At 49.6% G+C, this 17,359-nt stretch overlaps 1 protein-coding gene across 1 annotated transcript in view; it reads right to left on the bottom strand.

Annotated features, from left to right (window-relative positions):
* The window catches only part of LOC116958570 (scavenger receptor cysteine-rich domain-containing protein DMBT1-like), a 115,221-nt gene that overhangs the window by 68,107 nt on the left and 29,755 nt on the right, over positions 1-17,359 (bottom strand). The window lies entirely within an intron of this gene.

The following is a 17,359-nucleotide window of genomic DNA, read 5'->3' on the forward strand; positions in this document are numbered from 1 at the left end:
AGTCAACCAGAGTGGCATGGCCTGGGGTAACCTCATTTCATACTCTTTGGTTCTTTCAGTAAAGTCACGTAGAAGGGAAATCATAAAATAATAAAGTATTTTATTTGTATTTTATTGTTTTATTTTTATTATTTTTATTTCCCTTCTACGTGACTTCACCGAAAGAACCAAGAAGATGAATCCCTGCAGTCACGAAAGCTTTAAATCGAAATAAATGTATTATTATTTTTTCCACCTACGTGACTTTACCGAAAGAACCAAAGAGTATGGATCCTTGCAGTCACGAAAACTTCAATTCTAGAATAACCTCATTTCATGGCTGACACACTCACACACCATCCTGTAGGAATCAGCACTGCACGCCACGTGTGGTGCTACTGAGCACTATGACCCAGCGCTCACCGAGCCCCGTCTCGGGCTGGTATTACACCCACATATACGAGGTGTCCGCCTTGCCTCGCTGGAGCCGGCATTACCCAGTGACATCCACGATGTCACTACATACGTGATATCCGTTATGTAAGTGCATTACATGCCGTGCCTCTCTGGAGCCGGCCCCACACTGACTTCCGCGATGTTACTACATATGGATAAGGTGTATTACATATGTAGTGACATACAACGTCACTACTGTGTCGGGACTGTATGAGCGTAGGGACATATGACGTCACTACCGTGTTGGCTCGGTATGGGGGCTGTAGGCGGGTGTCACGGGGGTCATATCAGGCCGTGACACTCTGCGTGAACCCAACAGGACACGTGCCCAGATAAAGGGGGGCTAGGGGCCCCAGCGGGGAGCTCGGTGGTCACGTGGTTAGGGGACCAGACCTTCCTGAAGGATCGAGAAGGGGGGCGGTTATAAGCGGGGCGTGAACAGAGAGCGGGGCGGTTCAACTTCAGGATGAAGACACCATCAACGGTCTTGGAAGTCTCCGACCTTCGTCCGTGACCAGGCAGCCTGTCCATTATATTCGTGTATCTTCTTATGTGAAGGGGCCTATGAGGTCCTGAAAGTCTTCTTAAATTACACTTCCTGATGGTCACATCAACTTAGAATCTAGGCAGTGGTGGCGCATGTCTGTCAACCAGCCCAATGGAGTCAAAGATTGGGAGATCATGCAAATGATTTCAAACTCCATCCCCTTGCATCTTCCTTCAAATAATATCTTCCACCCAAAACTATAAACCTATGGACTATCTGCCCATGGATCTTCATGATGATGAGAATATTAGTGCTGGATACAACCACATTGGCCAATGTATTTCTAGCTTTGATCTTAACCTGTGTATTTGTAGTGGGTTTAACTGAGTCGCACACTTAGACTCGGAGAAAGCGCATTTATTACTTCAACACAACGGGGTAACTTTCCCCCTTTACACGACAACAACCTAGGGTGGTGACCACCCTGGCTAACTACACAGGTTACAAGGTAACTATAAACTTCTGGCCAGGACCAACAGCATACTTCCCGGGTCCACGTGCTGGAGGACTTCGAGATTGGAGATTGTATACGAAGGGTTTTTTTTCCCCGGGACGGACACCCCAGCTCCCTCTCGGGACTCAGCTTATATTTTTCTCCGGCGTGAATGACTCCGTGCCTGGCCACGCACCTTTTCCAGAACTTTTACGAAGAACCTCGGTTCCATCACGTGACCCTCACAGCCCCCCCTCGGGGGCCCCTCTGTCATTCTAACCGGTCACGTGTCCTCCCGGGTCAACTAGGCTGTCATGGCCTTACCTAACATTCCCTTCAGGTCGACACACACCGTGCCCTCCAGGGCCGGTACTGCACTTACAGCATGGTGACATCCAGCGATGTCACTACATACACACCGTGCCCTTCTAGGAACAGTACTGAATCTACAGCATGATGACATCCAGCGATGTCACTACATGTGTTGAGGGACTGTGAGTTGTCTTGGTGTGGTCTGGGGCTGTTTTTTTCCCTAATCCATGCCCAGCATGCATTTATCAATTAAAAATCACCAGGAATTGATGTGCTTATATAATTTGAACTTAATATATTTTTTATCGTGACTTGCTGGCCTTTACTCTATTTTGCACTGCTATCGTTTTTTGTATTATGTTATTGTAACTTATTGATTTACCCCTACTGGACCTCTGCTCACTTTTCTTTATTCCTTTCTGCCTATGTCCCCCCCCCCCCTCTTCGGTGTAGTTGCATTTGATGCTGATGACATTCGGGCTCTGCCTCCGCCCACACAGCTTGATAGGCGCGTTCTTTGCATTCCTCTCTGCCTGTGTTCCCAGCCCCGCTCCGGAGGTGATGCTGGGGACGTAAAGACTCATGTTTTTACTCCGCCCACACAGCTTAATAAACGCGGTCCATACATGATGGCGTCCATTCGAGCTCTGTCTTCCGTCCAGACCTGTCTCTTCACCTGAATAAGGCTACTTGTGTTGTGGCCAAAACGTCGTGAGAATTTTTATTGTCTTATTTTGTTTTATTGTTTGATTCTCATTCTACGTGACTTTAACCAAGAAGATGAATCCTTGCAGTCACGAAAGCTTTAAATCGAAAGAGCTCCATAGTTTATTAGATTCCTCCTGCAGTCTAAATAAAGATTCTCATTTTAATTCGAGGTTCTATATCCTGTCTGGAAGGGAGAATGCAGTACAGCAATCATGAACTCTACCTGTCCAATCTCCACGAAGCACCTTAACCCTTTCCCATTCACAGACGTCTAAGTTGCAGGGTGGGTTCCATTCACCGCTGAATATTGGAACATGCAATCTGTTCAGCGTTAATTTTATTTAGAGAGGCATAGCGCCATTTTTTTTTAAAAACACCGCAAAAACTGTACCGACACGACCGCACTCTGTGATAGCTGACACCAAATGGTACCACACGCCCTTCCACATGACCCTGTGGGAGCCTTGGTATCGATAAAGTTATTTCATTTTCGTGATTCTTCCAATTTCTTTTCGATGACGTATGTACGCGGGGACGTACATCATCGGAATGGGAAAGGGTTAATGAGCACACCAAATGAAATCTCCTTAGCAGATTGAAGGAAAATTAACTCTTTCCCCTGTTTAAACATAAAATGTTATTTAATCCAAATTTTAAGTTTCATTTTTGTTATTTTAATCATTTTAATAGTAAATATTGTGTTTCTCTTAATTGTGATTTTTGAATTTCTTTTTGGTTTTAATGTTAGGTTAGTCACACAGAATTCGTCTGTGCTATTGTTCAGTTTCCTGGGTAAAACGTGGGCTAAGTTTTGCCAATCCTAGTCAGGTGACCCAACAACTTAATAAAATAAACTCACATAGAGACTCATAGAGATAGATAAAGCTATATAAAGACTAATGGAGATACAGATATACTCATGGAGAAACATAGAATCATAAATATGTAGTGACTGGGAATGTCACTGTGTGGTGCCGGGCCTGTGAGGCCACGGCGGATGTTATGTTGTCATGTGTAGCTCGGTTACTGGGCGTAGTACCAGCCCTAGCGGTGCTTGGGTGAGCGCTGGTTAGCGCGGGGACACCATGCACAGTGTGCAGTGCGGACTCCCGGTGAGGGAGCGAAAGAGAGTGTCAGCCAGCAGGGTTACGTTGGGGCATGATACGCTGGTTGACCTGCCGACACGTGACCGGATGATATTGGAGGAGGGCCACGGGTGGACGGGGGCCGCTGGGCGGTCATGTGGTATAAAAGAGCTCTCGGGAGCCTTGATAAAAGAGCTCGAGAGATCGAAAAGGTGGGCGGAGCGAGAGGCAGAGCCAGCCCCAGCCCAGGCCGATATAACGGGGGCCCCATGAGGGGCCCGGGATTCTTGTCTGTTGGTGAGAGAAGATTCATGTCGGGTTGAAGAAGCCTCTAGCCATGCGGTCCGGGACCCAGCTTGTGGTCCAGACCGGGATAGCGGAACCGTGTCTAGTTCTGCCGTAGCTTGGTAGATGGGCGTTCAACACCTGAGTGTAGGTTACATTATGTTGTGTTGGTGTTAATGTAAATAAGATGGCGCCGATGATGGCAGCCTCGGCCGGGTTGGTGCGCCCTGTTTTGTCCAGTTTTGTCTTGTTTTGCTTGATCACCTGTGCTGGTGAGAGAGGCCTGCTGTTTAGCGCACCCGTGCTGGTGAGAGAGGCCTGCTGTTCAGCGCACCCGTGCTGGTGAGAGGGGCCTGCTGTTCAGCACACCCGTGCTGGTGAGAGAGGCCTGGTGTTCAGCACACCCGTGCTGGTGAGGGAGGCCTGGTGTTCAGCACACCCGTGCTGGTGAGAGGGGCCTGCTGTTCAGCACACCCGTGCTGGTGAGAGGGGCCTGCTGTGAGGGGACTGCTGTTCAGCACACCCGTGCTGGTGAGAGAGGCCTGCTGTTCAGTACACCCGTGCTGGTGAGAGGGGCCTGCTGTGAGGGGACTGCTGTTCAGCACACCCGTGCTGGTGAGAGAGGCCTGCTGTTCAGTACACCCGTGCTGGTGAGAGGGGCCTGCTGTTTAGCGCACCCGTGCTGGTGAGAGGGGCCTGCTGTTCAGCACACCCGTGCTGGTGAGAGGGGCCTGCTGTTCAGCACACCCGTGCTGGTGAGAGGGGCCTGCTGTTCAGCACACCCGTGCTGGTGAGAGGGGCCTGCTGTTCAGCACACCCGTGCTGGTGAGAGAGGCCTGCTGTTTAGCGCACCCGTGCTGGTGAGAGGGGCCTGCTGTTCAGCACACCCGTGCTGGTGAGGGAGGCCTGGTGTTCAGCACACCCGTGCTGGTGAGAGGGGCCTGCTGTTCAGCACACCCGTGCTGGTGAGAGGAGCCTGCTGTGAGGGGACTGCTGTTCAGCACACCCGTGCTGGTGAGAAAGGCCTGCTGTTCAGTACACCCGTGCTGGTGAGAGGGGCCTGCTGTGAGGGGACTGCTGTTCAGCACACCCGTGCTGGTGAGAGAGGCCTGCTGTTCAGTACACCCGTGCTGGTGAGAGGGGCCTGCTGTTTAGCGCACTCGTGCTGGTGAGAGGGGCCTGCTGTTCAGCACACCCGTGCTGGTGAGAGGGGCCTGCTGTTCAGCACACCCGTGCTGGTGAGAGGGGCCTGCTGTGAGGGGACTGCTGTTCAGCACACCCGTGCTAGTGAGAGAGGCCTGCTGTTCAGTACACCCGTGCTGGTGAGAGGGGCTTGCTGTGAGGGGACTGCTGTTCAGCACACCCGTGCTAGTGAGAGAGGCCTGCTGTTCAGTACACCCGTGCTGGTGAGAGGGGCCTGCTGTTTAGCACACCCGTGCTGGTGAGAGGGGCCTGCTGTTCAGCACACCCGTGCTGGTGAGAGAGGCCTGCTGTTCAGCACACCCGTGCTGGTGAGAGAGGCCTGCTGTTCATCACACCCGTGCTGGTGAGAGGGGCCTGCTGTTCAGCACACCTGTGCTGGTGAGAGGGGCCTGCTGTTCATCACAGTACTGGTGAAAGGGGCCTGCTGTTCAGCACACCTGTGCTGGTGAGAGGGGCCAACTGTTCATCACACCAGTGCTGGTGAGTGAGGCCTGCTGTTCAGCACACCCTTGCTGGTGAGAAGATGGCGCCGATGATGGTAGCCTCAGCCGGTCAGTGCGCCCTGTTTTGTCTTGTTTTGTCTGTTAATTTAGTGTTTTTTGCCAAGATTTTCGGAGTCCCCTAACAAGAGACGAACTTTTAAATATCAGGGAAACAACTCCTGGGGATTTAATTCCTACTTTTCTGCTTCCAGCGGCAGAATTAGTGGGCATTCTAGTCAATGCCATGCTAGGCTTTGCTCAAGCAGCGAAACGCCACCCAAGGGGTAAACGGTCGGGGGCTCTCGTACGGCTACGCAGACGCGGGATCCGAACAGTGCTTCCGAGCTTTTTCCTCTCCAACGTACGTTCACTGTGCAACAAAATGGATGAACTTCAGCTACTGATGGTGAAAAACAGAGACTTTCTTTCATCTTCTGTTTTGTGCTTCACGGAGACATGGCTGTGTGATTTGATTCCGGACACTGCGCTACAACTAGCAGGATTCCATCTTGTAAGATCGGATCGTGACATAGCACTCTCCGGCAAGACGAAAGGCGGTGGTATTTGTTTTTACATTAACAGTGGCTGGTGTATAGATGTCACAGTGATTCTGCAACATTGTTCTCTGCTCCTTGAATCAATTTTTATAACCTGTAAACCTTTCTACTCTCCTCGCGAGTTCGCATCGCTCATTTTGGTCGGAGTTTATTTGCCGCCGTGTCCTCAGGTTAAAGAGGCCCAACGCATGCTCGCCGACCAGATTCTGAGTGTGGAGCGAGCAAATCCAGATTCGTTGGTTATCGTACTTGGCGACTTTAACAAAGGTAATCTCAGCCCCGAACTCCCCAAATACATACAATTAACTAAATGCCCAACCAGAGAAGAGAACACTCTGGATCACTGCTACACTACAGTCAGTAGAGCCTACCACGCCATGCCATGGTCCACCTGATTCCTGCATACAGGCAGAAACTAAAACTCTGTAAACCTGCTGTGAGGACATCTAAACAGTGGACCAGTGAGGCTGTGGAAGATTTGCGGGCATGCCTGGACTGTACTGACTGGGATATGTTCACGACTGCTACCAATAGTCTGGATGAACTCACAGAGGCTGTGACGTCCTACATCAGCTTCTGTGAGGACTGCTGTATCCCAACACGTACCAGGGTGAACTGCAACAACAAGCCCTGGTTCTCAGCAAAGCTCAGAAGGTTGAGGTTTGAGAAGGAGGAAGCGGTTAGGAGTGGGGATAGAGACAGATTCAAGGAGTCGAAGAACATGTTTAGCAAGGCGGTGAGAGAGGCTAAATGACTGTACTCAGAGAGACTAAAACACTAGTTCTCTGCTAACGACTCTGCTTCTTATTCATATTCTTAGCTCTTTCGGTAAAGTCATGTTGAAGGGAAACAATAAAATAATAAAATATATATAAAACAATAATGTCTGGAGAGGGCTCAGGCAGACCACCAACTACAAACCCAGAGCCCCCCACACCACTAACGACTCCCGCCTAGCCAACGACCTGAACGAGTTCTACTGCAGATTTGAAAGGCAATTGGACTGTCTTGAACTACCCCTTCCCACCCAAGAGGCCCCATCCCCCACCCATACTACAGAGACGACTCTCTCCTTTCAGGAGGGAGAAGTTAATAGACTTTTCAAGAGGCAGAATCCACGTAAAGCAGCTGGGCCGGACTCTGTCTCTCCAGCTACCCTCAGGCACTGCGCTGACCAGCTATCACCGGTGTTCACCAACATCTTTATCACCTCCCTGGAGACATGCCATGTACCAGCCTGTCTCAAGTCCTCCACCATCATCCCTGTGCCCAAAAAGCTAAGGCCAACAGGACTAAATGATTATAGACCGGTCGCCTTTACATCTGTGGTAATGAAGTCTTTAGAGCGCCTGGTCCTGGAACACCTCAAAGCCATCACAGACCCTCTCCTGGACCCCCTTCAGTTTGCCTACAGAGCCAACAGGTCTGTGGATGATGCAGTTAACATGGCCCTCCACTTCACCCTACAGCATCTGGACTCCCCAGCATCCTACACCAGGATCCTGTTTGTGGACTTCAGCTCTGCCTTCAACACCATCATCCCTGCCCTGCTTCAGGACAAGCTCTTCCAGCTGAATGTGCCCTACTCCACCTGCAGGTGGATCACAGACTTCCTGTCTGACAGGAAGCAGTGTGTTAAGCTGGGAACAGAAGTCTCTGACTCCAGGTCCATCAGCACCGGAACTCCTCAGGGCTGCGTCCTTTCCCCACTGCTCTTCTCCCTGTATACCAACAGCTGCACTGCCAATCATCACTCCGTCAAACTCTTGAAGTTTGCGGACGACAACACCCTCATTGGGCTGATCTCTGGTGGGGATGAGTCTGACTCGAGGTGGGAAGCTGACAACTTGGTGACCTGGTGTAGCCAGAACAACTTAGATCTAAATGCTCTAAAGACAGTTGAGATGGTTGTGGACTTCAGGAAGAATACAGCCCCACTCACCCCGATCACCCTGTGCGACTCCCCAGTCAAAATTGCAGAGTCCTTCCGCTTCCTGGACACTATTCTCTCCCGGGACCTCAAGTTGGGACTGAACATCAGCTCCCTCACCAAGAGAGCACAACAGAGGATGTACTTCCTACGGCAGCTGAAGAAATTCAAGCTGCCAAAGACAATGATGGTGCAATTCTATACAGCAATAATTGAATCCATCCTCACCTCCTCCATAACCGTCTGGTACGCTGCTGCCACTGCCAAGGACAAGAGCAGACTGCAGCATATCATCCACACCGCTGAAAAGGTGATTGCCTGCAATCTACCATCCCTCGAGGAGCTGCACACCACGAGGACCATGAGGCAAGTGAGGAAGATTGTGGCCGATTCCTCCCACCCTGGACACTCTCTGTTTCAGCTACTCCCCTCCGGCAGAAGGCTGCGGTCCATCAGGACCAAAACCTCACGCCACAAAAACAGTTTATTCCCATCCGCTGCTGGCCTCTTGAAAAAGGCCAAGGGCTTACACTGACTTTAACATTTTATCTACAAAATGACACCTTGCCAATATTAACGATGTTACCCTATTTTTTATTTATTTTTAGATTGTATCTTATAGCTATTTTATATTCGATTTTATATACTTTAGCCCTTTGGTGTTAGTTAGACTTTGAACCCTTATTATAGTAAGACTTGTTTGCCACTTATTTAAGATTTTATATTCCTATATGTTGAATGTATGCACCATCCTGCCAAAGTAAATTCCGTGTCTGTGTGAACTTTCATGGCGAATAAAATCCTTTCCGATTCTGAAAAGGTGTTGCTCCCAAGAGAACGTCTGTGACTCAGTTGGACTCACTACAACTGGTGTCGGAAGTGTGCCAACTTGCTAAACTATAGCTAGCGTTAGACAAGTCATGTCTACATGTCGCAGAGTTCGGGTACGAGCATCGGATGATGAAGACTAAGAGGAGCTGATTCCACCCACGGCCGTCGAAGAAGAAGCGGAGGCACTGCCAGCGGAGCAGAGCAGTTGGAGCGCATGGTGCCTCGCCGTCGTTGGAGGCGCTCGTCAGGTATGCGCACGGTCGTCTTGCTGACCTCCTTCAAGCAGCGTGCTCGATTCTCGCCCAAATGTGTTCCCTGTCCACGACAGTGAAGGAGGGTGCAGCGGAGTTGGCCGGACAGAGCGACTCGACCACCATTTCACTGAAGGCAGGAACGCCATCGATGTAGCCCGCGCTCGCGACCGCCATTTTACCACCGGTGTGGAGCACGGAGCCCGCCAAGCTTGAAGCGGGAGCGTCCTCGTCACATCCAATTGCTCCGCCGTCGACTGCCCTTCATTAGATAATTTGTTGCCACCAGCAGCGACTGGGTGGCGTTTAAGTGGCGATTTCTCACCAATGCCGACTTGGCAGGATGGACGGAGGCAGACGTGCTAAAGGCGCTGCCCGCCGCCCTCGATAACGACGCCTTGGCGGCGTTCCTTGCCATCCCGCCGTCCGAGAGATCCACCCTTACGCAGGCGTCTGACCAGATGGCCGCTGTTTTCGAGCCTCTGCTGAACACCCACCAGAAGTTCGCCATAAGACGTAAAGGGGATGGCGAGTTGGCTCTCGCTTTCCGCAGTACGCTCTTGGCGAGGGCCAAGGCCGTGTTCTCTAAAATGGACCACGATGGCCTTGATGCCTTTGTCCTCGAGAAGATGTTGGGAGTCGAAGGACCTCCATAATTTTTCGAATTAAAGCTTTCATGACTGCAGGGATTAATCTTCTTGGTTCTTTCGGTAAATTCACGTAGAGTGGAAGTAAAATAATAAAAATAAAACGTAATAAAATAAGATTATCACGACGTTTCGGCCACAAAACAAGTAGCCTTCAGGTGAATAAACAGGGCTGTCCAGAAGACAGCGCTAGAGTGAACATTGTCAAGCCTGGACCGCGTCTTTTTAAGCTGTGTGGGCAGAATTAACATATGAATTAGCATGTTACCAGCAGCAGCACCCCCGGATCGGGGGAGGGTGGCGGCAGGTACACAGAAAAAAACGGAAAGAATAAAGGAATGGAACTTTCTACAAACAAACTAAGGGCACCCCAATGGGCTCCCCCCTATCTCTGGTTGTAGCCAACGTGTTCATGGAAAAATTTGAAACTGACGCCATCCAGACTGCCACTCTACGCCCGACCTCATGAAAGAGGTACGTGGATGACACTTTTGTCATCTGGCCACATGGCCGACCTGCTCTGGACCAAGTCCTCGACCAGATCAATTCCACACACCCAGCCATCAGATTTACCATGGAGGCTGAAAAAGATGGCAAGTTACCCTTTTTGGATGTCTTAATTAAAAGGAGACCTGATGGTTCAATGAGCCACTCTGTCTACAGGAAAGCTACCCATACAGATGCTTACTTGAAACCGGATTCCCACCACCATCCATCCCAGAAGAACTCCCTCATCAAGACTCTATACCATAGAGCATTTCCGACCAGAAACACATTTCCAGTGAACCCAAGCACGTACACCAAGCTCTCAAGGCTAATGGTTATTCCGACTACACAATCCGTAAAGCCATCACTCCAGTCACGAAGAAGGATCCTCTTGAGGAGTCATTCAAAACCATCACCTTACCCTACATTACTGGGGTCACAAAAAATATCTCCAAAATCCTGAATAAACACAAGATCCAGGTCCGATTCAACACAGTACATAAAATCCGTGATCTGGCTCCGTCTGTAAAAGATGTGGTCCCAGACATACAGTACCCGGGCGTTTACAAACTAAGTTGCCTCTGTGGTAGCAGCTACATCGGACAAACCAAACGACATATCTCGGACCGCATCCGTGAACATGAAGCAGACTTGAAGCATGGTAGGATGAACTCCTCAGCCGTGGCAGATCACTGTTATAACTCAGTGGGCTCACATGACATTGACTTCTCCAAGACGGAGGTTCTCTGCAAGCCATCCGGCTACCATGAGAGATTTGTTCATGAGGCCATCCACATATACAAACAGAGATAATTTCAACCGAGAAGATGGATTCTGGCTTAGTAACCATTGGAAAGATGTTATAAACCATTTTGGTTCTTAATTGATTGTATTTTACAGTGACCGTCAAACCGAAGTCCATTTGTTGGCACTGCCTCTTAATACCTTTCACACGACGGTCAATGGTATAGTTTATAGCATGTGGTATAATAATACATAATATAACATCGTAATGTTTAACACATATCATATGGCAATATATAGTATCGTAATTGTATAGTGAATATACAGCAGTGTGGCATATAGTGGGGTTGATAAAATAAGACAGTGTAAAGTTACAAGTTTAATATTTTATAGTCTAAAGTATAGGGCAGTGTAGAGTAATGCATTGTATAATTCAAAGGTGATTTTTGTCTATGGATATGATATTATACCATGTAGTTTAGATTGGAAGGTATAATATTACATTGTGTAGTAGTCCAGTTTATAGCATAGTTATTAACGCAATACAGGACAGAGCAGCGCACCTATACTATCCCCGTTTTTTCTTTTCCTTTTTTCTGCGTACCTGCCGCCACCCTCCCCCGATCCGGGGGTGCTGCTGCTGGTAACATGCTAATTCATGTTAATTCCACCCACACAGCTTAAAAAGGCGCGGTCCAGGCTTGACAATGTTCACTCAAGCACTGTCTTCTGGACAGTCCTGTTTATTCACCTGAAGAAGGCTACTTGTTTTGTGGCCGAAACGTCGTGAGAATCTTATTTTGTTATGTTTTATTTTTATTGTTTTATTTTTATTATTTTATTTCCATTCTACGTGACTTTACCGATAGAACCAAGAAGACGACCTCCATACTGTACTCCCCACCCTTTTGAGCCACCATATTGACACAGGCAATGCCGCCCCGATTCTACAGAATCCTTACCGCCTGAGCCCGGCCGAAAAGGAACATGTTCATGCGGCGGTTGATGAGATGTTGGCTGGAGACATCTCGCCATCCACCAGCCCATGGGGTGCTCTGATCGAACGATGGCAGTTTGCAGTTTTGTGTTGATTTCCGCAAGCTTAACAAGGTTTCCATTGTGGATGCATACCCCTTGCCTCGTATGGATGATTCGTTGGACGCTTTGGCAGGCGTGCAGTTCTGTTCCACCCTTGACCTCCTGTTGGGCTTTTGGCAGCTGCCGCTTGACGAGGCTTCAAAACCCAAAACGGCTTTTAGGACACCTCAAGGGTTGTTTGAGTTTAACCGGCTTCTGATGGGGCTCTACTCCACACCAGCCACCTTTCAGCATCTAATGGAGCTGGTTTTAGCAGACCTCCAGTGGGATTCGTGCCTAATATATGTGGACGACATTGTCTTCGTTCGCACGTTTGATGAGCATTTGGATCACCTGCGGGCTGTTTTCATTAAGATGCATGCGGCCTACCTGAAATTCAAGCCCCAGAAATATCACCTACTCCAAAAATCAGTTCGATACTTGCACCATATAGTTAGCAAAACAGGCATCACAACAGATCCAGAGAAAACTGCTTGCATTCGGACGTGGCCGACCCCCACCTCGGCCAGTGAGGTGAGCAGTTTTATCGGCTTTTCCTCTTACTAGTGCCAATTCGTTGCGGGATTCGCATCTATTGCAAAACCTCTCCATGCATTGACAGCTAAGAGCCAAACATTTCATTGGGGGGAGGAGGAGGAAGCTGCATTCCGCTCCATTTGTGCTGGGCTGGTTAACGCCCCTCCCCTGCGTTATCCCGACTTTTCGCTGCCATTCGTGTTGGACACGGACACCAGTAATACCAGCATTGGAGCGGTGTTATTCCAAGCTGTCAATAGTGTGGAGCATGTGGTTGCGTATGGGAGCAGGGTGCTGTCTTCTGCTGAGCAGCGGTACTTCGTAACGCGCCGGGAACTATTGGCCATTGTGGTTATTGTGCAGCAAAATCGGCCCTACTTGTATGGTAGATATTTCGAGGTGAGCTCCGATCATGTGGCGCTCCAATACGCGCTGCGTGTGGATCAGCCCTCAGATCAGTTGTCATGCTGGCTTGAAATCCTGCAGGATTTTTCGTTCAAAGTTACGTATCGTAAAGGTTCTCACCATACGAACGCCGACGCCCCATTGCGATTGCCCCCGGGTGGGGAGTGTCCTTGTTTTTTGAGTTTCGGTCGTTGTAGACTGGCCGAGTTGACCTCCCCCTCCCCTCTCGTTGTGTCCGCCGCAGACACGATGGATAGGTCGGGCAATCTCCCTGCCGCACGTGATGCGGTTATCGGGTTGAATGGCGAAGTGTGGGGACGCCTGCAGGTGGAGGATGCGTCTCTCCTTAAGTTGCGCCGGCGTGTCAGAGAGACCGCCGGTAACACGGCTCCACGGGGTGTCACCATGTTTGTCCTGCGGGGCAGGCTGCTCATGTACTGGGATGGTGGGTTGCGCCGTTATGCTATTGTTGTCCCTACCGCCCTGCGTGGCGAGGTTGTGTGGGCCGTGCATAAACGGTTGTTACATCTCGAGGTGCAAAAGACGCTGGCCGCGCTTAGATTGGATTTTTACTGGCCGGCCATGGCCTCCGACGTCAAAAATTTGCTTAAGGGATGCATAAAATGTGCCCGGCGGAAGCCGCCAGCGAGATCCAGGTGTTCTCCGCTGCAATCAGTTCAGGTGTCACGTATTAACGAAATTGTTGCCATCTATATTCTCGGGCCATTTCCTACTTTCGCACAAGGGAAAAAATACTTGCTGGTGGGCGGTGAGTATTTCTCACACTGGCCTATGGCCTGGCCGCTCCCGAATCAATTGGCTGTGACTATTACCGAGGCGTTCTTCAATGGTTATGTTTTGGATAAGGGTGCCCCCCGAGCGCCTCTTGACACATCAGGGTAAACTGCTGCATGAGGTTTGTGATTTGCTGGGGACAAAAAAGGTACGCACGTCACCGTACTAACCGGAAAAGGATGGTATGGTCGAACGCCTATACCGGACTCTGACCTCAATGGTGAGTCACCTGGTAGGCGAGTCACAGGTCGATTGAGAATTGCATATTCCTGCGGTTCTCGCAGCTTATAGGATGACCCCCCATACGTCCACCGGCTACTCTCCCTTCTTTCTGATGTATGGGAGGGAGTATGATCCTCCAAATGACGTACAGTTACAAGCTGCACCCACCGTGAACGTGTCCAAAATATCAGATTCAGTTCGCTTCACTCTTGCAAAACTTTCCGAAACGCAGGAGGCTGCCAGTGTTAACTCCTGGGCCAGACAGTTGGCCAACGAGTGGCTCCAAGGAGCCCGTGTTTCCCTGTGCGATTGGTCTCCGGGGGACAGGGCCTGGTTACATTGTCCCCAGGTGCCGGTGGGCACATCTCCCAAACTGCTGTAACCATGGAGAGGGCCGGTTGATGTGATTTGGGTCGTGCGTCTGCAATGTGTCCAGATTCGGTTTGGTAAGCGGAGTTGGTTTGTGCACCGCTCTCGTCTTAAACCGTTTATCACGCCGTGTGAGTTTGTTTCATCTCCATATCGCAGGGGCCAAGTGTCGGGTGTGCCCGACGAGCTGGGGCATGCGTCTGCTGACGCTGGTCCTCAGCAGAGGGTCTCTGTTGTGCCCCCCAGGCGCTGCGTGATTGATGCCTCGCACGCGGCCTCTCGTGTCGGCCTCGCGTGCTCGGGACGTGGAGGACCCGACGACCCGGCCTACTGCTCTTCATGAGGAGCCGGCTTCATCGGGTCGATTTGTTATTCCCCCCGGGCCTTCCAGTGCAGACGAGCCCAACCCACCTGGAGGCCCGGCATCACGGACTCGCTCAAAGACTCGATTCGCATGATCCCCACACATTGCACACTCCCACGCCGTCATGGGTTGTCGTGCTCGCATGGGTCATGGCGAGTATTTGGCTGATCTTGCTCGCCATCGAGCTCACGGGCGTTGTTAAATGTTGTGGGTGGGAGATGTTGACTGTGGGGACCTTGTACGACACGCTCGTTGGGTTGTTAGTTGTTCACTGTTGTGTTTTTTTCCCTATTCCCCTTTTTATCTCGGTGTAAATTTGTACAGTTGGGTTTCGGTGTTTATTGCACTGTTATGTTTTTGTTGGAGCACACTTCGCTTTTGTTCTTTATATGTGTGCGTCGGTTGCTTACTTGTGGGGGAGTTGGCAGCCGGGACGGCTGGATGCTACGGAGGGGGGGAGGGTGATGTAGTGACTGGGAATGTCACTGTGTGGTGCCGGGCTTGCGAGGCCACGGCGGATGTTATGTTGTAATTATGTGTAGCGCGGTTACTGGGCGTAGTACCACCCCTAGCAGTGCTTGGGTGAGCACTGGTTAGCGCGGGGACAACATGTACAGTGTGCGGTGCGGGCTCCCGGTGAGGCAGTGAGACAGAGTGTCAGCCAGCAGGGTTACGTTGGGGCATGATACGCTGGTTGACCTGCCGACCCGTGACCAGATGATATTGGAGAGAGGCCACCGATGGACGGGGGCCGCTGGGCGGTCACGTGGCATAGAAGAGCTCTCGGGAGCCTTCGGGAAAGAGCTCAACAGATCGAGAAGGTGGGCGGGGCAAGAGGCGGAACCAGCCCCAGCCCGGGCCGATATAACGGGGGCCATGAGGGGCCCGGGGTTCTTGTCTGTTCATGAGAGAAGATCCACGTCGGGTTGAAGAAGCCTCTAGCCATGCGGTCCGGGACCCAGATTGTGGTCCGGACCGGGATAGCGGGACCGTGTCTAGTTCTGCTGTAGCATGGTAGATGGGCGTTCAACACCCGAGTGTAGGTTACATTATGTTGTGTTGGTGTTATTTAAATATAAGGTGTTGCTCCCAAGATAACGTCTGCGACTCAGTTTGACTCACTACAAATATAGCACCTCATAGAGATACAGATCATCGATTATCTGGTGGCGTGGGGGGGGGGGGAAGAGGTGCTGGATTTTCAAAAATGCTGGATAATCACAAATTATGTAGATAGACAAAAAATAAATATCCTACTCTAAAAAGTTACCTCTTTACTGTACCATAATTACCACTCCAATCTCGAAGATTCTGAATGGAGTGATATATGTAGTATACGCTCTTGTTTCAATTTTTTTGACAATTGCCAGACTGATGCAGCCTTTAGACTGGTGCTCCAGTGAAAGTCGAATAACTTTTTGCTGGATCGCACTGTATATTTTAAGTTTGTATTTGTTATTATGCATGAAAAAATTATATGCGTTCAGCATTGTCATTGTTTAAGTTTAACACGTAGTCATTCGCGACCAGTATCATCCATAATTGAGTTTTTTTGGGTTAGATTGCGTAAATATATAATTGTGTCGTTAAAACCCGCCACCACCCGACAGCCAACAAGTAAGGGTTGTCACCTAAACAGAACATGCCAATTCATTACTAGCAAGTTACAAATTGGCATGTTCTGTTTACGTGACAACCCTTACTAGTTGGCTGTGTCGGGTGGTGGCGGGTTTTAATGACACATTTATATATTTACACGATATAACCCCAAAAAAAACTCTATTATGGATTGTTTAAGTTGTTGTATGTAGTTTTTAATGTACTGTATAAAATATTTGCCACTGAAATCAGGCATAGCTACTTGTTTGTCAGACACACTGTGCCGATCGCTGGAGCTGTTTAGCGGTTTCGCCGAATCGGCCTGGGACCGCAGGATAATGTTGGAAGCCACATATAATTGTGCGGCACATAATCGATTATCTACTATACATATAAATAGAGTGACTCATAGAGATACATAGAGACTGGGTGAAAAGTGGGCGTGGTTTTTCCAATCCTGGTCAGCTGGCTCAACAACGTAATTAATAAATAATATCTTGATTTGAAGCTTTCGTGACTGCAGGAATCCACTCTTTCCCACCTGAGGACAGACGCTTGTGTTGCACCTGAAACGTCGTCATTTATTTTATTTTATACCTACGTGACTTTACCAAAATAACCAAAGAGTAATACATATTATGTTTGGAATAAAGTGTTTCCCCCTTGCACGCGTGAGTTTTCTCTGTGTTTTTCGGTTTTTCTCCCACGTGTAAACACTCATTCATTGGCCAATAACACCTACATACATAGATGACCACAAAGGCAGCTACCATTCCACTCACATGTAGCGCCTTGCACTTTCAAGTCATTCCCTCTCTCTCTCTTTGGGAGTAGGTAAATATTGTGTACGGTCCAAGTTGAAATTATTATAACTTATTGATATTCATTAAAATCACCGTTGTAGTTATCAACGTTATAATCTGCATCGTCATCAGTGTTTTACGAAGCACTTGGCCATCGAAAAAAAGGGGGCCACACAAATTGTGGCATTTTTGTCCGTGGTCTACATCTCTATTCGGTGACATCTCCAAACAGTAGTGCATTCGCCGCTTGCT

The sequence above is a fragment of the Petromyzon marinus genome, chromosome 80 (genome assembly GCF_048934315.1).
Source record: "Petromyzon marinus isolate PM22_M1 ecotype Great Lakes invasive population chromosome 80, UKy_Petmar_22M1.pri1.0, whole genome shotgun sequence".
NCBI lineage: Eukaryota > Metazoa > Chordata > Hyperoartia > Petromyzontiformes > Petromyzontidae > Petromyzon > Petromyzon marinus.